The 18,294-nt window shown below is 32.6% G+C and overlaps 1 protein-coding gene across 3 annotated transcripts in view; it reads right to left on the bottom strand.

The window, feature by feature from the left end:
* NLGN4X (neuroligin 4 X-linked) overlaps nucleotides 1-18,294 on the bottom strand; it is a 444,496-nt gene that overhangs the window by 415,035 nt on the left and 11,167 nt on the right. Inside the window, exon 2 of one of the 3 annotated variants that reach the window (XM_003765598.2) lies at nucleotides 10,846-10,896. The exons of the other annotated variants lie outside the window; for them this stretch is intronic. The gene's annotated coding sequence lies outside the window, so the exon portion shown is untranslated. The remainder of the gene's footprint in view (nucleotides 1-10,845; nucleotides 10,897-18,294) is intronic. 3 annotated transcript variants of the gene reach the window in all.

The raw sequence follows: 18,294 nt of genomic DNA, 5'->3' as shown, positions 1-18,294 counted from the left end.
AGAGTGAGCTGGAATAGCTTTGAGAAATTGAACATTTTAAATTTTCTCAATTTTCTTCCTGAAACAAAAGCTCATATATTTAACATTAATATTTTTCAAGTATTGCTGAATGCTTAGAAATCATAGTTAGTACCATCTATGTGATTTTAAAGTTATAGTTCACTTAAAGGGCAATAGAGAAATATAAAGAAGGCAGGAATTGAGTGCAAAATATTATCAACAATGAATTATTATGGGAGTCAGAAAAATCCTATCAAAAAAGTATATGATTAGAAAAGGTGAGCTAGACATGTAATAAAATAGAAAGCACAAGTATTCCACTAATATACATACAATACCAAGAAAAAAGGGAACCATCTCAAATACACCGGGTAGAATCCTTATGGAATGTTTATGGAAAAGAATGGCCAAGAGTTAATATTATTTTTATTTTGTATACATAAAAACAAAAAAAAAAAGTTAGATTTCTTTCTCACAATCTGACAGAAAATAGGTGGTAGAGGTATATTTTTTATGTATATCTTCATGACCTGAGGTCCATTATATCTATTATATCATGCTGCCCCTCAAGTCTAACATTAAAATGTCTGAAATAAAATCTATAGTGAATTGACACAAATCTAACTATAAGTTTTTGCCCAATAAGTAGTCAAAGAATTTAAGCAATGTTCAAAAGAAGAAATGAAAACTATCAACAACCACATGAAAAACTGTTAAAAATCACTAATAACCATTAAAACAAAAAGTCAAATAACTAGAATTTATTACCTATCAAATTGTTTTTAAAAATGAGGTAGAAAAAATTAAAAGCTAAAGGAGCTATGTGAAAAACAACAAAAAAAAAATTGGTAGCTGGAAGACCTATACACTTATCTAAACTTCTGCACAATAATTTGAAAGATGTTAGTAAAAATGTTTAATTTTTGATCAAGCATTCCTGCATTTAAATTTAAAGATGTAAAAATTAAAAAGAATGGTCCCACATGTGCCAAAATATTTATAGCAGCTCTTTTTATAATAGCAAATACTGTTATCTAAGTATGTGCTCAACAGTGGGAAATGGTTGAATAATTATTTTAATTGATAGATTTTGTTTTGACACTTCAGTCTCTCCTTAACAAACAATGACTTCAATATGTATTCTACTAACAAAAGTTAAATGACACAACTAATATAGTAACAGTGACTGACAGTACCTGTAACTGTATTTTGTAGTTTTCATTTTTAAAAAAAGGAATCAAATTCATAGTGAGAAGAGCCAAACTCCAACTGCCTAATTTTACAAGTGAGGAAACTGATACCTAAATTGTCCAAGGTCACACAACTATCAGTGGCAGAATTTAAACCCTCTCTCTCTGAAAGTCTGTGCTCTTTCCATTGTATAACCAAAATTATTAATGATATATGAAAAAAATTACATAATTGTAATTTTCTGTATAAGAATCTTATAAGTATTTTATTTAAGAAAACAAAGAAAAATTTGCAACGTTACATAATGTTGAGGAATGTTGCTATGTGATTATTGATCTTGAAATTTCTAACCATTAGAACTATTTCTTGGGTTCTGAGTTAGTGAGTTCCCCATAATTATGAGTATCCAAACTTTGACTAAATGGCCACACTTCAAGATACTTTTGAATGGATTCTTTAACTAAAGGGCTGGAGTAAATGGCTTCTGAAGTTCTATCGAACTCTGTGACTTAATGAGTTAATGAAAAATATTACTTTAAATTATAGTCACAAACTTCAGAACTCAAAAGCACATATGCTATAAAACTTCACATGTAACTGTATATAGACTATATGTTCTGTCTACACCTTGCAAAATGACCAGATAAAAATGAAAAAGTCTTCTAATTACTGATGTTTTAGCTCTGCAATATCAAGTATCAAAGTAATTGAAAATATGACTAATTATGAATTACTGACAAAGATATAATTTTAAAAATAGTAGACATTACAATAGAGAATTAGACGAAGGGTAGAATTCACATTTCTTGACTTGACAGTTTTGGATACAAAAAATAGCTTACTGGGAAGAAGTGAGGGTTAAAGAATTAAACTTAAAAATCCTATGAACACAACTAAAAAGTTAAAAAAAAAAAAAAGTATTTTTAAGCCTTCTTATGGTGTGGCAGATGGCTCCTAGAAGAAAACAGGGCATTTTGCTACTTAATTAACATCTAAATGGAAATTACTGGTTTTGCATATATATCACTTTTATTGTAGGGGAAAAATGTAGATTTACTATAGAAATTCCTAATCCAGCTCAAAGCAAATAACCTATTGTGAAGGCATTTATACTCAATATTACAATGCATCCTTTGGGGTTAATGAGATTAATTCAAAAGGCTCCAAAGGTTAATATAACACATCTTCAAAACTCTTTTTTCCCTGTCAATTCAGCTCTGCATTTGGCCTTGGAATATTAAAACTCTTGTCTTAGCTTGGAAACCTAAAGAAATTAAAATAGCTTTTAATGAATCAAAGTAACTTTGCTGCAGAAAGACTTTAACAGTATTTTTTAACAATACAAATTTAATTTGCTGTTCAAAACACGTTTAACAGGTTTGCTGCTGTTAACATAAGGGCAAGCAATACTTCTCAACAATTTGCTCAGATCTGGAAAAAACATAAATCAAATATCTCCCAACAAAATTTCAGATACTGTCTTTCCACCTGTGGGTCATCTGTATGGAGATTTGTTCAATATGAAATAACCTTGCTACTTTTGTTCAGGGACACTTTTTTTTTTTTTCAGTATTGTCACATTCATCAATCAATCTTAGCTTTCTCCATGCTGATTATTTTGACCTAACCTCAACTAAAATATCTTTAATTCATAAAACAGATTCTTATTATTGAATAGAATTCAGAAAAGAAGATGTACTAAGATCAGTCTTTTCCAGTCACAATCTCAACAATCTTTTTTGTCCATGTCTAGCCAAACTAATAAACTTGTGTCATACTCATGGAAGAACTGATAGAATACCTATATTTTAATATAATGAAATAATATAAATAAATAGCTGTCTATGAATAGTTCATTTTACTAAAGGGTGGTATTATATTCCTGAAAATTGTTAAATCAAATTTTGGTAGATATATTCACACTACAAAAGTTGTAGGGAAATCTTTATTTGGTAAATTCTCCTTTTGCAAATCTTTTGGTAACACAGAAAAACAGTCCCACTTCATTCTTTGTAAACTTACACTTTTAAGTGTATATGATTAAAGCAGAGGACACATACTTCAGTAAGAATGGTATTTTGTTTTTAATTTAATAGAGTTGTAAGTTCATTAATATGCACCAAATGAAAAAAAATTCCCTCTACCTATGTTGATGTGGAACTGCTCTGCAACCTTTAGTCTTAAGAGACACACACACACACACACACACACACACACACACACATAGAAAAAGATCCAAACTCATCAATTTGAATATGTATTATCTTTAAAATGTGTTTTTATTCATTGCTACTATTCCACATTCTTTCCATATTTTCTGGTTTGTTGTTATTGTTGCAATTGTTATTTTCAGCTGGTCGTTTTTTTGTTTATTTGTTTGTTTTAAAGAAGTGGTAGGTAGGCAGTAGTGAAGCTGGAGTCACTAACACCTAGGTTCAAATCCTGCCTCAAATAATTACGAGTTGTGTGACTTGGTCTAAGTCATTTAACTTTTATAGACCTTGGTTTTTTTGCAAAGTGAAAGCATTGGACCAGGGACCTATATAGTCCCTTTCAGTTTTAAATTTATTATCCTAAAAGTGTATATAACATTTAGATGTATCACTGTAATAGAGTTTTACATATTTATTTTGTTACAAAGTGGAAGTAATCTGTAGATAATGAAATTAAAAATAAAAAAACGATAAAATTTAAAAAAATAAATATAGAAATCCTATGAAATGATACTTTCAATAAACATAAATTATACTTTCAATAAACATAAATTACACCCTGACACAAAATCCTTTTAAAATAATGTTGTTCTACAGAGAATGTTACATGACTAAAAATTTTAGCATCACAATTTTCCAAAACTCAAAACTGAAAGTGTAATGCTGGAGAAACTGAGGCAAGGCAGAGATTAGAGGTTTTAAATATTTTATTAGTGGAGAGTCTGGACTGGCGATGCATATTAGTCAGTCAGCTGGATGGAACTCTTGTCTCAAAGCATCCACAACAAGCAAGTGATTCCAGAGACTCTTATAGGGCTCCAGCTATCAGGGAAACAAAGACAAGGTGGGGTGTAGAGCACTGGTGAGCGGGAAGTCCAGGAAAAGACCATAAATTCAGTTCTGACAGGATGGGGGTAAGGAGAAAGGATCATACATTCTAATAAGTGAAGAAGCTAGAGACAGGATGTCTGAAGCAGAAGATGCCCAAACATTTGAGCATCTGGAGTTTTATGACTTTTGGAATGCTACAGTGGCCAAGGATCCCAGCCCTAATTATCTCAGTCCTATAGGCCAGGAAGGGGGGTTGCCACCAGGGAGACTGAGGCAGAACAAGGCATAACAAAGGACTCCTAAAGGACTTTGGAAAGTTAAAGTATGGTAGATTGCAACATAGTGCCAGTGATAACTTGAATGTAAGAAGTAATATAAGGCCTCATCAAGAAAATACCAGAAGGCAGTATGCTACAGAGAAAGGGAGCACTAGATATGAATTCATTGATTCTGGGTTCAGATTTCATTTATCATTTACTAATTGTGAAATCTTATAGCTTAGTATCTTAGGGACTTGAACTGGATGATCTCTAAAGTCTCTTCCAATTGGAAATCTATGACTCCAAATCTTGGTGCTGAAAAAATAAAGAAGGGCTATCGTGTAGCAGCAGTAAAGTATAAAAGATGGATATCCCATGAGCTTTGCTGATACCTATAAAATATTTAAAGACTTGGAGGAAAAATTCTAGGACATTGGGCAGATCTAAAGAAGATTAAAGGAAAAATAAATACAGAAAGAATAATACAGGATTGGAAAGCCAGGAGCAATGTACATGTAGGTGTATCCATAATTGAAATGAAATAATTATCATTTAAATCATAAATAAGATCATCAAATTCTCAAAATATGTCTTAAGAAGTGACATTTCTAAATGGTCATGAGCAAAGAAAAATTACTCCTATATAATTGAGTACATTTAGTTTTCCTTTCTCTTGACTACAATATGTCCTGATAGCCTAAGATCATCTATACATCATTAATTATATATTATGTTTTCAATTCCTCCTGATAAATTCAGTAGAAAAGATAGTGACACATATCTTTCAAGGTTTTTATGGGGATCAAATAAGATGATCCTTGTAAAAGTGTCCCAAAAAAATCTAAAATGCTATATAAATATAAGACATACGGAGGAAGGAGATAATCCAGTAATATAGAACTTTCTCCTTATTGGTGGAAGTGAACACCCTGACTTGTGTGAGGGTTCTGATATAATTGGCCAGTACAACAGAGCTTCAATTGCATGTTTCTGTTCAGAGCTTCTTCAAGTCACTTTGAGTGCTTTCTCAGCTTCAAGAAGGAAAATAGAAAAGGACAACCCCACTCCAGGAAGCTAAAGAAAAAGACTCTGGCAAAACAGGAGAGATGGTGATATTCGTCATGTCCCTATTTTCTGCTTGTTATGTTGAATCAAAAAGGACCCCATAAGTTCCTCATGAGAATCTGAACTTAGTCTCACACACTAGATCAAAGTGACAAGCATGACCATAAAGTGACCTTGTCTATTTCTATTCTTCTGCTTACTTGGGCATCACACTCTGAAAATACTGACCCTGGAAGGTCCCCTTAAGCCCATTCCCATCATCATAAGCATCCTGTTATTGCTTTCATTCCCACCATTGTGTACATCCCAAGCCAATTCCCATTATTGTTATTACTTTATGCTGTGAGAAACATATTTTTCCTTACATAACAACTGCCTGATGATAAATAAGGAAATTACCTAACTGCATTCTTTTTGCTTCTGCTATCACCTGCTTGCTTTGCTAATTACAATCCTATATAAAGTCTTTGCCTCAGTTACTCTACACCAAATGCTTTGGACAACAGTCCCATTGGGCAGCTAGCTTATTAATAAGAAAATAAATCAATCTCTACTCACCTCACTTTCCTTGGTATTACAGTTATACAAAAAACTTCAGGAATATCTCCATGGGTAAGAACTAAGTCATTCTTTCAGGTTGAATTTAGTTATTTTGTTCCAAATGGAAGAGCTCTTTTACTCTGTATTATTTATATAGATATAGATATATATGCTTTGCTGGTTATTTGAATAAATGAGTTTTCTTGACTAGGGGTTTTTAATCATGAAAATTACCATTTGGTGGAAAGGGGGTTAAACATTAATTATAAAGCTTGGCATTCTACTTGCTCCCAAAAATGACACAGTGATTATAAGTCAGCTTGAATCTGATAATATACCCCAAAATAAAAATATATAAAGGAACTGATAGAATTCTAGCCCAGTACACCTTTTTTATGAGAAGAGTAGTGTGACCTCTGCCTTATCTTTTTTCTTCTCTTCCTGGTAGGAATTAAATCTAGCATGTAGAAGTGTGAGGAAAGAAAAGGTTCAAGTTCTCTATTCTTTCTTTCTTCAGGCCACAAAAAAATGGCTTCACAATATACAAGAGCACCACATTCCTTGCTACATGTGGGGATTTCACCGTAATTATTATTACTGTTACTATTATTACTATCATCTTATATTCAATTAATTTGAGATAAAAATGGTCCTCAGACAAGTCACTATATTACTATTATTCATTTATATTTAATGTTTTCTGAATTATTTCCTGGGTGCACAAAACTATTACTTTTTTGATGCCAAAACTCAAATCTATTTTTTTAATTTTATTTTTTAAAAGCTTTTTAATTTTCAAAACATATGCATGAATAATTTTTCAACATTAACCCTTGCAAAACCTCATGTTCCTATTTCCCCCCTTCCTCTGACTCCCTTCCCTAGAAGACAAGTAATCCAATATATGTTAAACAAACCATTACTTTTTTATAATACAATGGTGGGATAACTACAATAACCATGATTGTTTCTCAAAAATGATTTCATATTACTTTTTCACACTTCATATTTAAGCCAAATTGCTCTGTTATTCCTCTCACATGACATTCCATTTCCTCCCTCTATGATTCTATATCATTTCTTCCTGGAAAGTATTTCTTCCTCATTCTCTTGGTAACCTTATTTTTTTTCAAGGCTCAGCTTCTTTGTTTACATACTCTTTCCCATGAGAAAGTAAGTTCCTTGAAGTTAGGTACTTTGGTTATGCATTTCTTACTCACCAGTGCTCTACCTAGAACCTGGTATATATGATAAATGCTTACTAAAAGTTTTCTTGTAAACAAGTGTGACCTCTCATAAAGAGCTATTTTGTCAATATAATGTAAATTATTTGATGGAGCTTATGTAGCATTTTTTTTTTCTTTGTCATTCCCCACACCAGCACAAAGCCTTATACTTAGAAGCTTAATAAATGATTGATGGATGAACGTTGGTTCCATTATCCACCCACTCCCTGAATGTTTCTGGTCAATAATTCAAATTATATATGGAGATAAGGAAGTACAGGGATCTCATCATCTTTCTTAACTGCAAAGAATTCATCAATGCAAGCATATTTACTAAGCCTGTAATCCAAGTAGAGTGTTAAGGAGTTCCAAAAGAAGGATTTAACATATATATCTATTCTTTGTGGAGCTCACAATCTATAGGAGAGGGATGTAAGGGAGAACTGGTATTATAGGAGCATTTATAGGTTCCCTGCATGCCTAATGTCTAGTAACCTGAGTACACACACACACACACACACACACACATATACACACACACAATATAAAAACTCTATATGTATATAACTATATATATGTATATAAATATAGTCATATATAAACTATAGCATCACCATATCATAGCATCTTTTAAAGAAGTCAGAGAGACAAGTATCTTCTTCTAGGTAAAATTTACTGATTAATGCTTTAAAGAAAAAAAAAAGAAACAATAAGGAAAGACTCACTTTATTGCTATTGTATATAATCTTTTATGTTTTGGGAATATGCTGAAGTGATATTGACACATAAGAAAAGATCAAGTAGAACTCCACCAGCATGTTAAAAGAATAAGGATAACATCAAGTTAATAAAATTTTTCAAGTTAACAAGAATAAAGAGTGCTTGAGTAGAGAAGAAACAAGGATTTTAAAAAGTACCTACTATATATTAGGCATTGTGCTAAACACTTTACAGGTATCTCATTTTATCTCTATAAGAACTCTGAGAGGTAGTTGCTATTATTATTCTTCCTATTTTACAGTTTAGGTAGCTGAGGCAGGAAGACTTTAAAGTAGTAATCCTCAAACTTTTTAAATAGGGGGCTAGTTCACTGACCCTCAGACTGTTGGAGGGCCGGACTATAGTAAAAACAAAAACTTTGTTTTGTGGGCCTTTAAATAAAGAAACTTCATAGCCCTAGGTGAGGGGGATAAACATCCTCAGCTGCTGCATCTGGCCTGTAGGCCATAGTTTGAGGACCCTTGCAGGGATTTGCCAGATTTACAGATTAAGACAGGTTTAAGGTGTGATTTGAATTCAGATCTTGCCTCCAGGTCAGTGTTCTAACCTCTGTCTTACTTGGTATTAGATACTGGCCTTGCTCCTAGGTGTACAACTTTGGACAGGTTATAACCTCTCTAGACCTTAATGTCCTCCCCCTCTATAAAATGAGGAGGTTGGATGACTGCTCTCACAAGCAAAAAGGAAAAAGAAATCAAGCTAAAAAAATCAACAGTACATCTATTATCACAGAAACATAAAGGTACCTTTTTAATTAAATTGTTTTTTATGGGCTTTGCTTTTTTGTCTTCTGATCTAGATATTGGTGAAAAAGTTCCATTCCTCATGACAAGGATCAAGAAACAAAGAAAATCACAACAGACAAAAACTGAAGTTTTTATTTTTAAAAAGTGACATTTCTGGATCAAAAAATTTGTGTATGTACAATTATAAGGGAGTCACTTAACTTGACAAACCTTTCAAGCAAGTTTCCATGATAAAAGCTAGGGGAACTAATTCAAATACAGAAGAACAGGAGTCACTGCCTAATGTTTAAAGGCTATCAATTGGCATATTTCAAAGGTAGAAAACCATGCTATCAACAACCATAAGAAATGCTAAAAATCACCAATAAAAAGAGGAATAAATAAATTGTCGTAACAAATCCATATTGGAATAAAATGTCCACTTTTCCACGTAGAAATAGAAATAAGACCTTACTATATTGCTCAAAGTTAAGGAGATGAGGGAAGGATTTAGATTAATGTTAAAGGTAAGGATTTGAAAAATTCAGATCTAAAAACAAAAATAAAGACGCAGAAGTGGCTAATACAAGTAAGTCAGAAAAAGAGCCTGAACTGACAAAAATTTCATTTAAGATTTAATAAATAATAATATCTGCATTGTCTACACATAGAGGGTTTCTCCTGTGACTAAAGAAATACATAAATATAAGTTGTGGTGATAATAATTACAGGGTTTTTCTATTTTTGTCTTTTTATAAACTAAAGTAAAAATTCACAAATGTTGAGAGGTTGGAATCAAAAACGTACAAGGACTTATTGTTTCATTTGTCCACACACACACACAAAAAAGCATTTCAAATTAAATCAATTGGTGTATATGTATGTGTGTGTATATATATGTATATATATACATATATATGTGTGTGTATATGCGTGTGTGTCTATAGATGAGTACATGTATGTATATATATTATATATATATATGTATATGTATATACATATATATATATAAAACTGTCTAAATAGACTATGCTTCATAATTAACATACTAAAACTAAATATCTCACTAAGTTAAGCTTAAATAACACATTTATATATTTTAAGCCAGGACAGCTAGATGACACAGCGGACAATACACTAGGTTGGGAGTGGTAGTTCAAATCCAGTCTTACAACCTTATAAGCTATACAAACTTGAGCAAGTCATTTAACCCTATTTGCCTAAATTCCTCATCTGTAAAATGAGCTGGAAAAGGAAACTGCAAACCACTTAAATATCTTTGTAAAGAAAACTCCAAATGAGAAACTCTGACTTAACTAAAATGACTCAATAACAATATAATATTCAAAGCTGATAAAATGACTCTATTCCCTTCGGAAAATTGCATATTAATATATTAATATCTATATATATATATATTTATTAAGTTTTCCTCATTTTCCCAAAATATCTAATACTTTTTTTACCATAGTGGAGTTAGAGGAACATATTGCTTAGGATTTTTCTCCCCCAAGATTTCAAAATTTGCATAAACCTTACAATTATATAGTTTCCCTTCTCGTAGATTCCTTTTCATTGATCAAAAAAAATTACATATTTCTTCTATACTAGTAAGAGTGATAAAAACAATAACCAACATTTATATAGCCCTTAGCTTTTTATGTTGGGAATTATGCTGTTGTGCCACAGTTTTGCTTTATTGTTCTGCCTCAATTTCCCTAAATTGTTTTGCCTCAGTTCCTTTAATTTCTTTGCCTCTGTCCCCCTGGTTGCAATCCCTTTTCCTAACCATTAGGACTGAGATAATTAGGGCTAGGAGCTCTCTAACCATTAGCATTCCATAGAGCCATAAATTGCAGATAATTTAGAGATATGTAGGCATATCTCTTGTTCCCGACTTTCTTTCTCTAGTTTGACTACCCCCTTCAATTCCCAATGTATCAGAAATCATGGTCCTCACCCTCCAACCTGTCAGAACTGGATTTATGGTCCCTTCCTGGAAATTCCTGCTCACCTATGTTTGGAGTTCAGCTCTTGCCTTTGTCTTCCCTGATCACTTAGAGCCCTACAAAAAAAAAAAAAAAATCATTGGAATATCATATTCGATGCTAAATTCTTTGAGACAAAAATGCAATTCAGTCATGGGGGACAGATGGATTCTGATCTGCCCCCCTAGAAAATCTCTCCCACTCAGAAATTCAAATAAAATATTAAAAACTCTCTAATCTCCATCTTGCCTCAGTTTCTCTGGCATTACAATACTAAACACTTTACAGTTATTATCTCATAAGAACTTCAAGACAGCCCTAGAAAATTGGTATTATTATTATTATTCCCATTTTATAAATGAGGAACCTGAGACAAAGAGAATTTGCTTAAGGTCACACAGCTAATAAATATTAAGTATGTATAAGCAGAAATACAGAGATAGTAATTTGTCAGCCTGTATATTATCAAGCAAATGAAAAATGACAAAAACTTCAAGATTAAAGTTTTTCATGAAGTGCATGAACCAAGGAAATGATAGACTACATGCCAGCCAACCTACATCAGAAAACCTACAAGACATAAGGAGCTATACTAATCATTAGGGAACTGGAGGCTATGTTGAAAGCTGAATACATTGGGACAATTAAACTCTCCACTAGTCTGTCACACTAACTGCAGATGGCCACATGCTTGTTTCACAAATATTCAGCTTTCCCTAACTTTCCATAGCTTGGTAGCTTCTAAATGTGTCAATGATGAGGCCACTGAGAAAGTAGAGCAATGAAACGAAGCTGTCATCAATTTTGATTTGCTCTAGTGCATACCTGCACCAGGCAAGAGTGGGCACTTAGCATGACTGGCCAGTATTCTGTGCCAAATGCTTGAGGAACACCAGTAATTGGGGAAATTCACCGTGGTGAGTAGTTACCAACTGGCAAGCTCAACATACATAATAAGAAGCATTGGCAATGCAATTTGAAAGGACAGATTTTTTAGGATAAGTATCTTAAACCAGAGATGGCTAAATAAGTGTGACAAAATGCCTATGGTGTTAGGTTTCCTACTTTAGGGAAGCCCTGAGGCATCTGTGAATACTGAGTACCTTGCATTTCCTCTAAATTAAGCAACATTTTTTTTTTTTCTTAAATAAAGGCCTCTGGTGTACATTTAAATGGAGAGCTGCAAAGGTATCTTCATCCCCTCAATTCTCCCCACCCCTAGGTATACATTTATTTTCTTTTTTAAAAAAATGTTCCCTTATGTGAAGGAGACTAAAACCAGCATTTTCTATGGATTGATGTATAGATTTCAAGGCAGAATAAATGTGCCTTTGAAAGCAATAATGTTTATCAGAATTACTCAATCTGCAATTGCTGGAACTCCCTCTGTTATTAAATAAATATATCCTAAGGACATATGCTAAATCATAGACAGGAATGACTTATATAGTCACACATACTGGGTCAAAAAAGCAAGATGCACACAGACCCAGCTGCTTATCCATCAAGCCAATTGTCCTGCAGCAACCTATTCACAAGATTTTTGTTTTTTGTTTTTTAGGACCTTTCATTGCCGCGAGGAATTCCTAAGAGGGAAACTCCCTCAATGAAATTGAAAAAGCACCTATTTTACTAGTTTTTGAAAGTTGCCTGGGAGCACTGAACTCTGCCCTGGGTAGTATAGCCAATATGAACAAAGCTGAAGGAAAGATGGAATATACCCCAGTCCAGTCCACTTATTGTATAGATGAGGAAACTAAGTCCCAAAGAGGCTAAATAAATTGACCACAGTCAATATAGTAAATAGCAGAGTCAGGATTTAAAACCAAATCCTTTAACTCTTCTTAGATGATAAGAAAGAACTCTGGTCTTCCTGACTTGAATGAAGGCCAAGTTATTTTACTTTAGGTCTTATATTCAAAAGCAGTAAAATGCAAATTATTTAGAGCTTAATTTGTATGTAGCTCTTAGAAAATGTTTCTAGCAAGAAGATATAAGTTTTAGCATACTATTAGGTAAACAATAATTACAATGAACTGAAATAAACTAATCCAAAAAATTAAGATTCACTTACTATATATTGGTAACATCTGTCCAACACTTTTCACAAAATTCCCTTCTCAGTTACTTATCTCAAACACATCATTTTTATTTTATAATCAATAGATATGTCTTAACAGGTGAGAGCATAATATGTAATTCTGAGAAGCCTAGAACTGATTAAGAGGCAGCGTCTACAATGCAGTGGTCTCTAAAGTATAATTCTGGATCCCCAGGGTTAAGAAAATTATGTAAAAAAAGAAGTATGAGGTCTAGGGCTTCCCATTCAATTTCTTGAGGTCTACCTATTTAGGTAGCTGGTGTAGCATCAGTCTTCCACATTTCTCTCTAAAAAGCAGAAACATTGAGAATGAAGCAGAGTTCATTTTCAAACTATTTCCCAATATCCCTTCCAGGTAGGAACATTTTATTTTAAAATCATGATAATAATTTAGAAGGTCAATGGCAGGGGAATAGTAGCATCCTACTGAAATATGTAGTTGTCAGGAGATAGAGCTTGTCTATTATGAGTTTCAAAAGAACATTGTGAAAGAGGGAGAGATGTAGCATCAAAGAATGAGATTCAAATGGTGGAGGAAAAGAAATAAGGAGATGATGGGTTACATGGAGCACATCAGAACAGGCAGCTGGTCACTGTGTCCCTCCTCAATTCCATCCAAAGGCTGGGCAGCTATAGTAATAGCACAGATACAGTCAGACCTATGGGAACTGGAACAGCCAAGGCTCCTGCAGACCAATCTGAACCTACCCCAGATGATTATGGAAGTACCTATAAAAGGCAGTAATGAGAAAGGTTTAAACAAGAGAGGCTAATGCATGTAGAATCCTTGGGATGTTTTCTCAGAGAAATCAGGACAGGAATATGGGTCCAATGGGTTTAAGGAAGATGACAAGTAAACACTCAACAAATATATATTATTCTTTTCATTAACATATGTGCTACATATTATACTAGAATCTAGGAACCCAAAAACAATAGCCAATCAAGCCTATGTCTTCAAAAATATAAATTCTGTTAAGAGAAACAACATGTATGCATATAGAAATATAAAAATAGATAAAAATATAATTTGGGGGGAAATGTTATTAGTAGCACAATGCTTCTTATAGAAGATGGTCCTAGAGTTGAACCATGAAGGAACCTAGGAATCCAAGAGATAGAAGTTCAGGAGTACTTTCTAGGCACTGGGGAGAACAAGTGCAAAGACCTGAGGATGGCTGATAGAATATGCTCTATTAGAAATACCAATTTGACTAGACCAGAGATTTCATTTAGAGGAGTAAGGTGTAACAAACCAGAAGAGATAGGTTGGGGCTAAGTAATGGAGAGTTTTAAATGCTAGAGCACAATTATATGGAAATCCATGAAGAAGGGAACAAGGAAAGGAGAAATGATTTTTTAAAGAAATATGATTTCTTACTGGAATGAATATTATGAAACAATTACAAAATGAAGGTAGAAAATAAGATAAATTTCAGTGTCCTATTAAGTTCTGCAGGTGACTTCTCAGAGACTCATTTTATGGTGGAAAAAGTATGCTATCTCCTAAATAGAGTTTCTATATATCTGTGTGATTCTAGCATTCTGGCCAAATTGGATAGCTGAGTTCATCCAAAGCCACATTACTTGCAAATGGAAAACAGAAAGGACCAGGGTCAATGTGACATGCATTATGTGATCTCTGGTGTTGCAAGCATTACTGATTACATAGTCCAATTTCAATCAGATGATGACATAATAAATAAAAGAAACTCTTTCCAATCAATCAATCACTCTTTCTGGCCTTGAATTCTAACAACCTGAAGTAAATGAAATGCCATTCCATAAAATCTGAGCTTTCTACCTGCTGATATTAAGAATCAAATATTACCTAGTCCCCCGTATTTGTTTATAGCAAATCAAGTGCTGCTGATTAATAGGATGTGACAAGAAAAAGGAATGATTGGTACCTATATACATTTGGAAAAATAGATTACACATGCTATCTTAAAAACATATTCACTCTTTAAAAGAAATTAATCTTCATTAATATTTAATATATGGATTTACACTGACATCCTCTGTTCATCAGAAATCCACATATAATATATGGTAAGTGAAGTATTCTGAGCAAAACATTGTCACAATACAAAAGAGGTAGTAATGGCCTTATTCATTCTCCTCAGCATAAAATGATAGAATGCTGTATCACAAAGTGTTAAATCAAAATTATTAAAAGTAATGAAACTTTTAATAAGATAATGATTATTACTGCTTTTGATGAGCTTAATAACAATCTAAATAATAATTATTATTGATATTTTCATGAGTAGTTTTACAAGAATTTATAAATAAATAATCACTTAAAATATTGTTTCTTTGATATTTGTCTTGGTTTTTTTATTTAAATTTTTGTTAGTATCTCATAGTATAAAAAACGAATTAATATGACAGTGCAGATATGAGGATGAGGGGATGAGGAATAAATCTGTGTTTTCACTGGAAAAGGGAATTAATGGTTGAAGAAATGACTCCTACCCACAGATTAAGACTTTTTCTGTAATTTATAATCTTAGAGTAGAGGTATCAAAAATGATCTACATTGACCCAAAAGAAAATATAAAATAATTAGATAATATTTAACAAAATAAATTGAAATGTAAAAGAACATAGATAATGCTAATATGTGGTTTCTAAGTCAATATTGAATAGCTAAGTGAGTCAGTATATTAAGCACAGGGTCTACACTCAGGAAGAATTGAGTTCAAATTTGCCCTTATGCACTTACTAGCTGTGGCCTTGTACAAGTCACTTAAACCAGTTTGCCTCAGTTTCCTAATCTGTAAATCAAAGGAAATGGCCAACTAATCCATTGTTTTTTGCCAAGAAAACCCAAATGGTGGCATAAAAAGTTCAACAAAAATTGAAAGACTGAAGAAAAAGTCAATATGCCTCCAGTAGGGCTCTTATAGTAGTGTTTGGTGGCCTTTTTGTTTTGTTTTAAGTTTAACACCACTGGTTTTAAAGGGTTGTCTAAACACTGAGGTATAAAATAACTTGTCCAAGATTGTAGACCCACTCTCTAAATATGGGATCTTAGAACATTATTTGTGTCCTAGATCTCAAAAGAGATCTTTTACTCTGGTGAAATCTATGGACTCCTCATCAGAATGTTTTTATTTTTATTTCTTTAATGTCAAATCAAACTTTATAGCACATTTTTATAGCCTTTTGCGCATAGTTCCAAATTGTTCTCCATAATGGTTGGATTATTTCACAACTCCACCAACAATGCATTATGGTCCCAGTTTTCCCACATTTCCTCCAACATTTATGATTATCTTTCCTTGTCATCAGCCAGTCTGAGAGGTGTAAGCAGAATGTTTTTAAATGCATGAAATAAAATACAAAAGATTACAAATGAAAATAATATCACTAATATAAAGTCATCAAAATATTTTGTCTAAATAAATTCACATACTCCATTTAAGAATCTCTGCAATATATACACGTTAGGAATGTACATACAAAAATGGTTACTGATAGAGTTCAATGATCAAAAAAGTTTGGAAATCACTGATATATTAGAATTGGTCTTGGAGTCAGGAAACTGGAATTAAATCTTAATTTAACACATATTGACTATGTGACACTCTCAGTGCTCCACATAACTCTCTAAGGCTGCAACACAGAGGACATTATTAGAATGTTCTCACTAAGAGTACAACATTCCAAAAAACTCACAGGACTAGTAAAAAAAATGTGATTGCTAGTTTAGATTTTTCTAAATTGTATCTTGAGATTTCAGTATTTTACCTTTTTAAGATTAATTTATTCTTAAACAATAAGTTCTATAGAAAATTAAGTATTTTAAAAAGTTTATGAGAGGAACTATAATCATATTAAAATTTTCCTTCATATGAGAATAAATATGAGAGAGAGAATAAAGTAGAATCTTAGAGTTTGGGTAGTATTAGATTAACTGACTGAGGCAACTAAAAAGTGGATTGGAGGCAGTGTAGCACAAAGAGTATTCCGTATGTTAAACAAAGAGCTAGTTTCAAGAGATAGTCAGTTATGCCTTAAGAATGTGCTGGTAAAACGTTAGATAACTGTATTTCAAGTGGGGGAAATATACACAAAACACACTGTTAAATTGAATTCAATGTATTAATATTTCCTCCATCACAATAAAGTCCTGGTATATAGCATTTGCCAAAACACTGAAAATTTGACAATTGCCTCTCACTTGCAAATGTGAGCAGACTACAGAACACCACTGCTTTTGACCCATGTTAGATTTACAAATATTAGAAAGTTATTTTATCCTCAAAATTAGAGATTAATCACTGATCTGAAATGGTGAGTTATTTCAACAAAAAGAGTTCCCTACACACATTATCTGTGTGTGTGTCTCTCTGCCTCTGTCTCTCTCTGTCTCTCTTTCTCTCTCTCTTTCACACACACACACACAACACACACAACACACACACACACACACACACACACACACACACACACACACATCCTTATACATGGCATCTTTCAGAGCCAAAGTGTAGCCTAGGTGTACCTAAACCTTTATTTATACATTTATTTATATTACATTTGTATATTACATATGAAACCCACATTACTTGTTGATTTAGGGACAGGAGATATTTGATACACTGTGGGTAAAAATAAATTAATTTCTTAGTTGAAAGAATGGTAATAATTCTTAAGATTGTCATTAATAAGAATGAATAGAAATTGAATATTTTCAGTTCAGACCTGTGATTTTTTTTTCAATATGGCAACTCATTCCACTGAAGCAAATGCCCATAATAAACTAATCTATCATGTATTATCTGAGTCACTAGGAGATATTAAGTAAAGGATTTGCTTGGTATCATAAAGCCAATATATGTAAAAAGGAGTATCTGAATTTAAGTCTTCTGACTGTATCTTCTGCCCCCAATCTATTTAGCCAGGCTGTCCTCTCAGGCATTCCAGATTTTTTTAAAGGCAGAGTTAAGTGCTAAGTTTAATTAACTTAATGAGATCTTTAATTTTAAAATACTTCTATAGAAAGTGATGGTTGGGAACAAAAACTCAACAAAGACTATACAAATGTGTTTCCAACTATGAAATGCCATCAGAAAAAAAGGATACATAGAAAAAAAATAGACTAGTTTTTAATCAAATTTAAGTTCAGCAAATCTAAGAAGACACAGAATAAGAAAAATAAAGATAAAAATATTTAAGAATGATCTTGCAGAAGGTAGGAAAACATATCTAAATTTCTGAGAAAAACAAAGAACCAACAAAAAAATTTAGGGAAGGAGATGTTTCAAAAATTTGGGAAAAAATATTGCTGGCAACAGTAATTTGATAATGAATTGGCACAGATCATCCAATGAAATAAGTAAATTTTACTAATCAAATTAAATTA

The sequence above is a fragment of the Sarcophilus harrisii genome, chromosome 3 (assembly GCF_902635505.1).
Source record: "Sarcophilus harrisii chromosome 3, mSarHar1.11, whole genome shotgun sequence".
Taxonomy (NCBI): domain Eukaryota; kingdom Metazoa; phylum Chordata; class Mammalia; order Dasyuromorphia; family Dasyuridae; genus Sarcophilus; species Sarcophilus harrisii.
This window is presented reverse-complemented; position numbering and strand designations above follow the sequence as displayed.